Consider the following 12,870-nt stretch of genomic DNA (forward strand, 5'->3'; position numbering starts at 1 on the left):
GGTTATGTTGCTCATATCGTGCGTATGGTATCTGGCATTGCTATGTCATTTGCTTAGTTTAGACATGCTTTGTGTGAATGCCACATGTTTAGTGTCTAATTACCATATATGTGAATTATGCAATGTCATCTTGTTGCAGGACATTATATATGTGAATTATGCAATGTTATCTTGTTGCAAGGCATTATATATGTGAATTATGCAATGCCATGCTATTTAGCCAAGCGTCATATATGTGAATTATATCATGCCGTCCTTTTTTGTATTTCTCATTGCTTTTGTCGACAATGTTTGTATATTCAACTGCTCTTCCTGTGCATCAACCATTTGAATTGGTGATGGAGAAATCTGGAGTGAAAACAAGGTCTTCAAAGCAGACAATGCTACTTGCTGAAGCAGATATCTTGCTGGTTACAGATAGCTCTTAAGAGGAGGATTCAGAGGCAGATGACCAGTCCTATTATCCCCTTGAGGTGTATGCTCAAACTTGGCAGGGTTATATTACTCATATCATGCATATGTTGTATTGCAATGCTTAGTTTTTACATCGTATACACAATATTGAAAGCCATCTCCTTAGTTGACACATCATGCAATTGCCCTCTGCTCACTTCCTTAGTATATAAATCATATATTTGAATTATACCATGCCATGATGTTTACATAGACAGCATGTATCTGAATTATGTCATGCCAACCCATTTTCTAAAGACATAATATAGTTATATCATCTCATCATGTTTACATAGTCACCATATTTTAAATTATGTCATTCTATCCGTGAATTATATCATGCCATCATGTTTCCATCGACTGCATGTTTGTGATTTATGGCATGCCAACCACTTTAATAGACACATCGTAGAGTTATATCATGTCATCTTGTTTACATAGTCATCATATTTTGAAGTATGTCATTCTATCTTGTTTAGTTAGCCATCATACATCTGAAATTGTGTCATGCTTTCCTGTTTAATTAGCCATCATATATGTGATATTATGTCCTACTATTCTATTTGGTTAGACAACATAAATTTGAATTATTGCATTCCCTGTTTTCTTCCCTACTATCCATTGCACTTGTCTATCTTACAATGTTTGTACATTCAATTACTTTTCTTGTTTATCAGCCATTTCAATTGGAGCGGGTGATGGCAGTATCTGTGGGAGTAAAAACATGGTCTTCAGAAAAGATCGTGTTACCTGTTGATGCAGATAGAACCACGGTTGTACTTGCCCAACAACCAGCCACACCACACATAACCCAGACTCACGCAGATTGTACCCCTACCCAGTTGGACAGAGAACCAGCTACACCCCTTCTAACCCCAACCCCAGCAGATAGTAACCCAGTTCTCGTTAACATAGCACCATCTCCACCACAGAGCACCCAAACAAGAGCAGTTAGTAAGGCAACTGCAGTGCCCAAAGCATGAGGACCACCACTCTGAACCCCAAGTCAACGCTTAAAGCAGAAGAAGAATTCTTCTCAGGTTAGCTTCCATAGCTATGGTTCATACTACTTTGCTCTTGCATCACTGTATTTACTCATACCAACTAATTTCAAATTTGAAGGATGCAATTGAAACTCCAATGGCGTAACAGGTATGTTTTAAACCTATTTCTTTAACGTGTTTGCTGTCGTAACTTGCACTATGTTGATTTCAGTTTCAATTGAATAAACAGTTATGTTCTCATGCATGCACACTACAAGTGTTGTTATTATTGTGTAGTTTCCCACACTTATATTCTGTCTATGCTGCTTTGTCTTAAATAGATATGATTCGAACTATATCTATCTTGATTTGGCAACATAAACTAGAATGATATAGACGATACAGTGACCATACTACATAGATATATGTTTGTTTCATGTTGTTATCATGTCCACCTTACTACTGAACTGGTTTACCAAAATGAGTTTCATATACTACATTGTAAACCTGTGATGTGTTGTTTGTTTCCTTTTTAGAACGCGGATAAAATATTGGAGAAGCGTACCCCGTTATGCAATGGCAAAGGAAGTAATGTAGATAAGGTTCAAGATAGTGAGACATTCATGTTGGTCTCCAAGAAAGCTAATAAAAACTATATTGAAGACACTGAGACAACCCCAAAGTCCTGTCTTGATGTAGTGTTCGAGTTACTGGCTAGTACAGCTGGCACCGACTCTTCGAACTCGTTGCCAGAATCAGTTCGGATTCTTGAGTCTCAACTTCAAGTTGAAAGACATCGAACAGATGTTATGTGACAGGAAGCCGAGGGACTGAGGAAGTCCCTATAAAATTCAGATGCATACTTTCTGGTGCAACAGCAAGTGCTGGAGGATTTAAGCGCCAAACAAGAGAAAGTTAATAAGCTTGCTAAGCATCTTGCCAGCATTATGGGTACCCAAGATATTGTTTCTTGAACTCTTCTGAAGTGGTTTCAGTTCTGAACTTGTTTTGCTGCGGCGTTTATATGCTGCTTTGTTCCCTATATTTGCACTGGTGGCGAACTTTGATGCCCAGTGGATGTAATATGTGTAATAGCCGTGATAGCCTAGCATAAGTTGCTTGCTTATTTATTTCTTATTGTCTTATTTATTTGTTTGCTTGTAGTCAGTGCAGTTCTTTTTCCGCGGTTTGCTAGTGGCCGCAATAACCTATTTTTTTAAACTAGGCCACAATAACCATGGGCTACATATTTATTGTAGTTACCATGGCCCTCCTACGGGCCGTAGAAACAATGGGCCTTCTAAGGGCCATAGAAACAATGGGCCTTCTATGGGGCGTAGAAACAATGGGCCATATACGGGTCGTAGACACAATAGGCCTTCTATGGGCCGTATCATCAATGGGCCTTCTACGGGTCGTATGATCGGTTGGCCAAACATGGGCAATAACAAACCGCATTATGGCTGTAAACGGGATACAATTGGAATCGTCCGTTCATGGGCCGACCATAATGGGCCGTCGTTAATCGGCCGTATTTGATGACGCTATGAAAACAACTCAACGTACTAACGGGCCACAAACGGTCCGACTGTAACCACGGGCTGAATTTGGCCCACAAGCAGAAAATGACAGTAACGGGCCGTAAGTAAACGAATGCTAGAAATGAGCCCAAGAATAAATGGGCCCTAAGAAGGCCAAAAGATAACATGGGCTGGAAATGGCCCAACGGAATAACGGGCCGTTAATGGGTATAAAGTGATACACTGTTCATTATGGGCCAGTTTCACCGTCGGCCGTCAATGGGTATAAAGTGATACACTGTTCATTACGGGCCAGTTTCACCACGGGCCGTTAATGGGCCAAGAGTTACAAAGGGCCTCATATGGGCCAAAAGACATCATGGGCCATACATGGGCTGGAAGTTAAAACGGACTGGAATTATATTGGACGACCCAGATGACGCTACTGGGCCTAATTCAGATAGGTTGTAACGGGCCCTGGGTTAGCAGGCTGTAAATGGGCTATGTGCGGACATGCCGTTAACAGGCTTTCCATGGGCCGTCCCGCCACCTTTTGACCAAGTCAAATGGGCCGGCCTTTTCATAGGAATGGGCCTCTGTTGGGACATGCCACGTGTCGATGTATCATAGATGCCTTCTGTCCAATGAGTGGATGACATCTGTCCCAACGATGAGCCGACACGTGTTTCCTCTAGCCAATGATGATTTTACATGTGGAAAATCCCCATTGGTCGGACTGTTAACGGGTTATCGGATCCAAAACCATACCCGATAGCTTAACGGTGTTCCTTTACGGTGGATGCTACGCGTCGGTCACCCTTGACGAAAGCACTTCTGTGACGCACGATTTATCATCATGGAAGTGGACACTTCCGTGATAATAATTTTGGTAATGTCATGGAACACTTCTACGACAGCACATGTATGACTATCTTGCTTCTGTCATAAAATCGTCATGGACGTACATGCATGACAGAAAACGTGACCTACTGTGACAAACACGTATCATCACGGAAGTGTATTTTTTTGTAGTGACAGGATAAGATTTTCTCCCATTTTCTTCGCTCGAATACATAGGATTTTGGTTGAGCATCACTTCAGTCATCTGACTTTGTTCACTTGGACCCCACTTAATAGTACAGTGGTTCCTATGACTTAATAAGGAAGAAAAGGAAACTACGAAAGAAACTATGTCTTCACACTCCATAGTCCTCGAGTGAATGTCTTCACAAGTCATTACCTTCAACGTGAATGTTTTCACAAACCACCATTGTCTTCAATGTCTTCATACATTTTTAGGGGTTATCTCTGGTAGGTAAACCGAATGAATGAGGGACTACTTGCTGTGTTATCTTGCAATTCTCACAAACACATTAGTCCCTCAACCACGTTTGTCGTCAATACTCCAAAACCAACTAGGGGTGGCACTAGATGCACTTACATGCATTATGCTTAAGTTCAACCATGGAGTCTTCTAGATTGTATATGTGGCAAAATCTGGTAGAATGTAGATGATATCCAACGACCAGTAGTGCTAGGATGAAGGTTCCGTCCCTTTCCATGTAAATTCAATGATAATAACACCTTGGCTTCTTATGCTAATGGTAAATATGATTACTGTGATGTGGAACGAATAGAAGAATTTGTTTCTTTTAAGGGTACTTATGAAATTGAATATTTGTTTAAGAAGTGTGAAAATTATGATGATGATGTTTACAGACCTGAAAATTATGATTAACTTAATATTCCTATGAGAATTTTGAATATAATTCCAATATTGATGCATTTATTGAGAAAGTCTCCGCTATCCAAGAAGAGACTAATATTTTGCAGGAATCTATGGAATAAGAAATAGATGACACTATGAGCTCATTAGATGAAAAATATGACGAGGAGAGCGAAGAACGAAAGGAGGAAGAGCGGATTAGCTACCCGTGCCCTTCTAATGATAGTAACTCTTCAACTCATACATTGTTTAATTTACCTTCGTGCTTATCGAAGGATGATTGCTATGATCCCTTGGATTCATTTGATATATCCCTTTTTGATGAACTTGATGCTTGCTATGCTTATGGCCATGATGCCAATATGAATTATGCTTATGTAGATGAACTTGATATAGTTCCTTATGTTAAGAATGAAATTGTTGCTATTGCACCCACGCATGATAATCCTATTATCTTTTTGAATTCTCCCAACTACACTATATGGGAGACGTTTGCGCTTATTAAGGACTATATTGATGGGCTGGGTTCTACTATTGCACATGATGATTTTGATAAATATAATATGCATGTGCTTGCTGCTCCTAGTTGCAATTATTATGAGAGAGGAACTACATCTCCGCCTCTCTATGTTTCCAATACAATAAAATTGCAAGAGACTGTCTATACTATGCATTGGCCTTTACTTCGTGTGCCTGAATTGTTATGTTATGACATGTCGATGCATAGGAAGAGAGTTAGACTTTGTTTGTGCATGATATATGTTACTTTGTGCTCACTACTAAATCACAAATCATTGTTAGTTAAAATTGGCTTTGATATACCTTGGGATCAGGGTGGATCCATTACTTGAGCACTATATGCCTAGCTTAATGGATTTAAAGAAAGTGCTGCCAGGGAGACAACCCGAAAGTTTTAGAGAGTCATTTTGTATGTTGTGTGCTTTTAAAAAGTTTTAAAAAAAATATAGAGGGGAACCTAAAACTTTTCAAAAAGAGAAGAGAAAGTGGGAAATGCGAGCATTGTTAAAGTGGGAGCTAGCCTTGAACTTTGTTCATGACCATGGTAACTTTGTGAACCTTGATTACAAAAACTTTTCAACAAAAATAATTATCCCCTTGCACAAATCCTTTGTATATAAAAATAATGTGCCAAGATTTGCCTTTAGGATGATTATAGTGTTTGTTTGGTTTGCTCAGTGCAAAAACAGAAACTTCGGTTGTAGTGCTTGAATTTTGTGAGTTCAATTTTTGGTCAAAAATTGGCACAAAATAAAAAGGGGGCCAGTAAACCAGGACGCGGGATGGATGATCAATTTTTGCCTGGGTTGCTGTTAATGGCCTTTATATTTAAATATGGACGGAGTGGAGTAGTACTATCTTTATCTTAGCCTCGTAGGGTTCTCCTAGCGCCAACACTCGTATCCCTGCCTCGCCCATCGGATCTCACCATGGAGGATCCTGCCATGGATAATCCATTAGTTCCCAAGATCCCGTGGGCTGCCCTCTTGTTGCGGCCTGCAGCACTGCCGCCTTTGAACGAAACCCACATGTGTTTCAAAGGGGATCCATTGCTCTGGAATCACGGAACGATGGCATCGGAGGACATGCCAGGGCTGCGTTTTAGGTGTTGGGCAGCAAAGGCAAATTGGATCGAGGAAGCGTCGCATCAATTGGAGACAAGTTCGAAGGAGCTGCGCCTGGCAAAGCCCAAGGCAGAGGCACAAGTCGATCTCAGGGGAGAAATGCCGAGGGATGTCAGCATCTGGCAGCGTCGCGTTGATTTCGAGCTGGGGCTAATGGCAGATATCATATTCACGGAGTCAACTATGGAGGAAAGGATGCGCATGCATGTGAAATGGCATGAGTGGCCGATGCAACTATTCAAATGGGCGGTAGGAGAAGCCAAATCCTGGGACCAGCTACGGCGGCGCCACTGGGCATGCATAATAGGCGAGGTGAGCTGCCCTCCTTCTCTGCCAGCAATGCAGTGACCTACTCGGTTGTTGCTGTAGTGAACTTTGAACGCCATGTCGGTTTGCAACCTTGACAATCACTCCATCTATATGTATTGTATTCCTGTGAAAATACTTGGTCATTTGGAAAAAGATGGTAATTGACTTATCACTAGTTTTTGAATGCTTGGTCGTGACAATCACCCAAAGCCACAACCAGAAGTCTCCATCATGTAATACATACGGACGGTTGCACCAACAGACGATTGGCCAAACCCGCGTCTCACCTAAGGGACACTCATCGGCTTGGTCTGACATGTATGACCAGTTACATCACTAACTTGTGCAACCGCATTTGAGCAATAGTACTTGAAATTTATGTTCCGCTAAACTCATCGGGAGCCGTTCCAGGCCTCGAAACCAAAACCATCAATTAATCTTTAGCTTGTTCCCATCACATTCCAAAGTAGTACTCCTACTACCATTCTATAATTAAGTGCAAACCTACTCACACCTAGTGGAGTATGTATCAAACCCGAACGTGTTCCCACTATGCAGGTTTTGGTACTAGTGCTAGCACTAGGTTATAAAAAGGGGAACTACCTAGCCGAAAATTACTCTACCTTCCTCCTCATAAGTCTTTCTTGTTCGCCCGTCCTTGCCATGGCCGGTGTGCAGAGCTCTAGGTCCTGTACTACTCGTAACAAGGAAGTAGCGACCAAGGCCGCGGAAAAAAAGAGAGGGCTCACCGCCTCGCAGAGACCTCGAAAGATCTCTCACGAGCAGGCGAGGGCTCCCGGGAGTGCCCTAGCCAGGGAGGCAAACATGCCGAGCTGGCGGCGCTGGAGTCGTTATCCCTCAACGACATGCCCGATCAACTCAATAAGCAGAAGGAGTTCATCGACAACATGGTGGAGCTGCTAAAGGAGAGACTCGACGACATGCCCACTAAGCTCAATGAGCAGGGGAAGTTGACCGCTGGCTTGGTGATGCTACTAAAGAAGAGCATTGCCTTGGATAAAAAGGCGACCGGCAAAATCCTGCAACTTCAGGAGGACAATGCGAAGCTCTACCACGAGCTCGACCTACTGAAGGAGGAGAACGCCAGCTGGAAGAAGCTACATGAGAAGAGTAGTTCCTCGGTGAAGATGCTACACGCCCTCGTCATCATACAGAAGGAGGAGTTGGCGAAGCTCCTCATCGAGCACCCTGCTGCTGTCAAGGTACGTAATGCAGCCGTGGAAGAGATGATGTAGGCTTGCATCGAGAAATCCCGCATCATGGACAGTATGAAGAAGATGGCGGAGGAGATGCGCGAGTAGATGGAGGTTGTGGAGGTGATGAAGAAGCAGTTATGACTCCGCGGCCAGCAACCCTTCATGTGGTAGAGAGCAGCGCCCCAGACTCGTGTGTGTGTCTTCCTTCTTTTTTCAGGGGGATAATTTTCCTTCTTCTTTTGCTCCTATGTTTCTTCTCTTGCTTCGGGTGTTTCGCCGCACGTGTCACATTCTCTGCGAGGCATGAATAGAACAGTGCTAACAATGAGCGGCGCCGTGGGACCGATGACTAGAAAATTAGATCTTTTTTATTGCCATATCGCACTGGGCTGCCGTGTTTCGTGCTCCTCCGTCATACTAGTACTCCATTGGAAAACTTGAGTATACTACACGGTTCTTTGCTCCTCCTCGGTTTGTCGGCAACATTTATACGAGCTATCAAATCACAAGGCCCCGTCTTCCAGTAGTAATGAGTCGTCAAATCACAAAGGCCCTCGCCTCCCATGAAACCGAACAAGCGAGACTGCCCTGCCCTCTAGCCTTTTAAATGTATACTTTTGTACAATAGTAGTATCGATGGATTGCTCCATGGAGCAAACCTAACAAGATGAAATTAAAGAAAAAAGGTGGTACATATAGAGAGCGCTCGTCGTCAAATTATGCATATAGTACTATTAAAAAAGTTAGTACGTGCTTAGATGGGGTGCTAAATTCTATTAAATAAATTAGCATACCTATTTAATTCTTGGGTTTTTATTATTTATGCGACTAGTTATGTCTCACTACTCAGTTTTACCATTTGAAGTTACAACTACTCAAAAATGCCATCGATCCGTGAGATGGTTGCTCAAAAATGCAATTATATATCTCAAAAATGCCATCGTTCCATTAGATGTTTGCTCAAAAATGCCATTAGATATTATTATTTTCACGTCAAATCCGTGGACCATGTTATATGACAAAAATAATCCTAGACCCACATCTCGATTCTCTCTATCTCACAATGATAAGTGTGGCCCCGCTTGTCAGGAGTAACCAAGCGAATAATTTTACAGGAAAATAAGAACGATGGATCAAGTAGGCCCCATGCTTTATTGTACTGTAGTGAGATTGAGGGAGAGCTGGCATGTTCGTCCATAGGTATTTATATCATTATAACACGGCAAAAGAGATTTGAGTCACAATAATGGTGTCCACACAACACGCCCCTCAAATAAAATTAAGCACCCTAAAATTCTTTAACAACTAAACTGCTAGCTATATGGTGTTGGCCATATATATGTACATATATAATGTGAAGAAACGAGTGGTGGTACTACCAACTACAAGATGAACTATAAGAAATACTAGTATGTACGTATTGAAGAATTAAAGTAACAAGAAGGAACATAACATAGTTTTGCTGGGGGCTTAGCACAACACACCCCTCAAATAAAACTAAGCACCCTGAAATTAAATTAAGCAACTAATCTGGTAGATACTGCATTACAACCACCATGAGTAATAAAACTGCCACCTTACTCAGACTCCTCGTCCACGTGCTCGACTTCGTCCTTGTCCCTCTTCCTCTTGGCCGATACTTCTTTGCTTAAACCGCACACTTGGCTCTCTCTCTCTCTTCATCCAACCCTTGTAGATATTGAAACAACGGTAGGCATCCATTGCAGCGTAATTGATGTGGTCTCTATCTAGTACATTCCACTGCCATGCAAGATGAAACTTGGGCGGAGGTTTTGTCAGTTTACCGTACGAAGGTCAACCATGGATGCTGCCAGGGTTAGCATTGAAGGGTGACGGAAGGACACCAGAACATTCCTCTCGAGGTCGAGGGGCTGGCCTAAAATGAGGCCTATCCAACCCAGGACTTATTTTTCGTTTGTAAAGTCTACATAAATGAATTTGACTTTGCCGCCCCGAGGAAGTTCTTAAAATCCTCGGCATTGCATATGTGGTAGACCAAGCACAAGTTATGCACGCAAACCTGGATCACCGCGGGCTTCTTCCTCTCTTCCTTGTTTAGATTCTTCTCTTTTCCCAGGACTGTGGTGTACTCAACATCTAGCCTAGCGACCCACTCATCACCCTTTGACTTTTCAAACATGCGTCTGAAGCGAGCAAGGCATCCTTTCACCGTCTCGAAAGAACGAGTGTAGATGACGTCGAACTCATCGCCGGTGGTGGTTCTAACCTTGTACTCACCGCCGATCATGGAGATTTGGGATGCCATGGATTTAGGAGGAAGGTTAGGATTAGTGGAACTGCTGTAATGTGAAAGGATGGAACGACTAGGAGCGAACTACCGTAATCTTAAAGGACGGCCGGGGACGAGTAGAAGTGAACTGCTAGCGGTTTTTCGATTGTAAAGATGCTGAGTGGGGCGTGCGAACGACAGGGTAGTGGATTGCCCGGTGGAAAAATGGATTCATGCACAGTACTATGGGGCCCCAATTAGATGTCATGTCTACTAGACGCCCAATTAAATGGCTTCATGCATCTGCGTGTTCGCACGTCAAGCGTCGGGAAAATTACAGGTGATATAAAGCTTTCCATGCTCCCATGCTACGGGCTTCCGAGAGCCCTTGGATCTAAGATCACACAGTTGCCTCGCTCGCACGGTCGGGCCCTTAGAGATTTCAGATGGATATAAATGAGCACTTTTTGCCTACTTCGCATGCATGAAACTACTTCATCCGTCCAGGTGTGTTAGGCTATATGATGTTGGCATGTCATACATAGTCATCACTTAGTCACTCATACAACAAGGTTAGCTATAATGTTGGCTATAAGAGTATTTTTTACTTCTCCCTATCTCTTTCTTCGTAGTATTTATTGCATTTGCCAAGGAGTGACCTCTTAAAATGAAATGGTGCTTAGATTAGGTGCTAAGGGTATTAAATGGCTTAGCAAGTCAAGTCCCCAATGCATAGGTGCTTAGTTTTTTGTTGCTAAGCTTGCTTCATTTAATTAGCTATAGACTCAAAATTGTTTTTTCACCTAGGTACACATGCTTAGAACCATTTCTTCCTGGGGTTACCAAACTAGTCTCTCTCTTCTTAGTTAACTTGCCACATCAGACTTTATGCCTATGTGGTAGGCTTAGCACCTGTACATGGTGGAGCATTGGGAGAGGCACCTGTATACCATGGAGGTGGTCAGGAATCAGGAGACTCACGCCGGTCATAGCATCACATTTAAAATGATAATGGCCATTCAAGTCACAGGGCCCCACCTGTCCCGCAGTAACTCGCCATCAAACCACACCACTACAAAAAAAGACACATCCGTGACATTTTGGGCCGAACGAAATTTTTTTTGTCATACATATGACACTTTTATGACGATAATAGTGACAAAACCCGGTATCATCATAGATGTGGTGGGCTCCTACTTCTATGACAAAAAATCATGACAGAAAATGGTCTTTTTGTCCTGGGCGGGCCGGAGACGCAGCTGCATGACATTCTTTGGGCCGTCCATGACGGAAAAAACCGAGGTAGAAGCGAGGGGGAGGAAAATTTTGGGGAGTTGCCGGTTACGGTGGGAGGTCGGGGGCCGAGAGATGCGTGCTTCTCTCGTACATGTGCGAGGCGTTGGCTCTAACTAAACCCGAGCGATTGCACTGCAGGCTATGCGTTATTGAACCTGAGCGATCGATCGATGGCTGTTAACTAACCCGATGGAGCGATTCCTTTGCTACAACTGCTAAGCCGATCGATTGGATGAACAGTGAGCGTTGCGGGGGGGTTTGGATGAATAGTGAGCGGTGGCGTTGCCTCTGGATGAACAGGAACCCATGGTGTGGAGGGCTGGATGAACAGTAGACGGTGGAGGGGTGGCCGTGGAGGGGTGGTTGAACAGGACCCCGTGGTGTGGAGGGCTGGATGAACAGTAGATGGTGGAGGGCTGGATGAACAGTAGACAGTGGAGGGGTGGTTGAACAGTAGCCGGTGGAGTAGCGCGCAGTGGAGGCTGGATGAACAGGAGCCCGTGGAGGCTGGAGGAGGTCGACGGTAGCCCGTGGAGGCTGGAGGAGGTCGACAGTGGAGATGAACATTATCCCACGGAATCCCGTTTTACGGTACGCCACACCCCTCCCGATGAACAGGACCCCATTTTGACCGTAGCGCTCCAACACAAGTCCGTTTCCTCCGTTTTGCGGTACGCCAGACCCCTCCCGATAACAGGACCCCCGTTTCGACCGTAGGAGGTCCGTTTCCTCCGTTTTGCGGTACGCCACACCCCTCCCGATCAACAGGACCCCCGTTTTGATCATAGGAGGTCCATTTCCTATGTTTTGCGGTACGCCACACCCCTCCCAATCAATAGGACCCCCGTTTCGACCGTAGGAGGTCCGTTTCCTCCATTGTGCGCTACGCCAGGCCTCGTTTCCATCGCCTGTTCCGTCCAAGCCGGTTGGCTCCCACGCGTTCCGTTGCCTCCCGATGAACACGATGCATTCTGTTGCCTCCCCATGAACACGACGCATTCCGTTGCCTCCCGATGAACACGACGACGATGCTGTTTCTTCGTTCCGACCCAGCCATGTACGTATGCGTGAGTAGGCGTTCGAGACCCTGCCCGTATGTACGTACGTGGCCGTATTTTCTTTCTTGCACCCTCGCTACTGTACGTACGTGTACATGCTACGTGCGCGCCTCTGCTACGACACGTGCGCACCTCTACATCGACCAGTATGTACATACATGTTCGCGACCAGAATGACAATGCTACGTACGCTTCGACCAGGTGGGTCCTGACTGTCAGGCACTTCCTTGCCTGCGAAGATGTAGTTGGTGGGTCCCAGCAGTCAGGGGGCGAATCGTTTTGTTTTGTTTTTTTGCCCGGACGCACTTCCTTGCGTGCGAAGATGTAGCTGGTGGGTCCCAACAGTCAGGGGGTGAATCATTTATTTTGCCCGGACGCACTTCCTTGTGTGCGAAGATGTAGCTGGTGGGTCCT

This window comes from Triticum dicoccoides, chromosome 7B (assembly GCF_002162155.2).
Source record: "Triticum dicoccoides isolate Atlit2015 ecotype Zavitan chromosome 7B, WEW_v2.0, whole genome shotgun sequence".
NCBI classification, from domain to species: Eukaryota; Viridiplantae; Streptophyta; class Magnoliopsida; order Poales; family Poaceae; genus Triticum; species Triticum dicoccoides.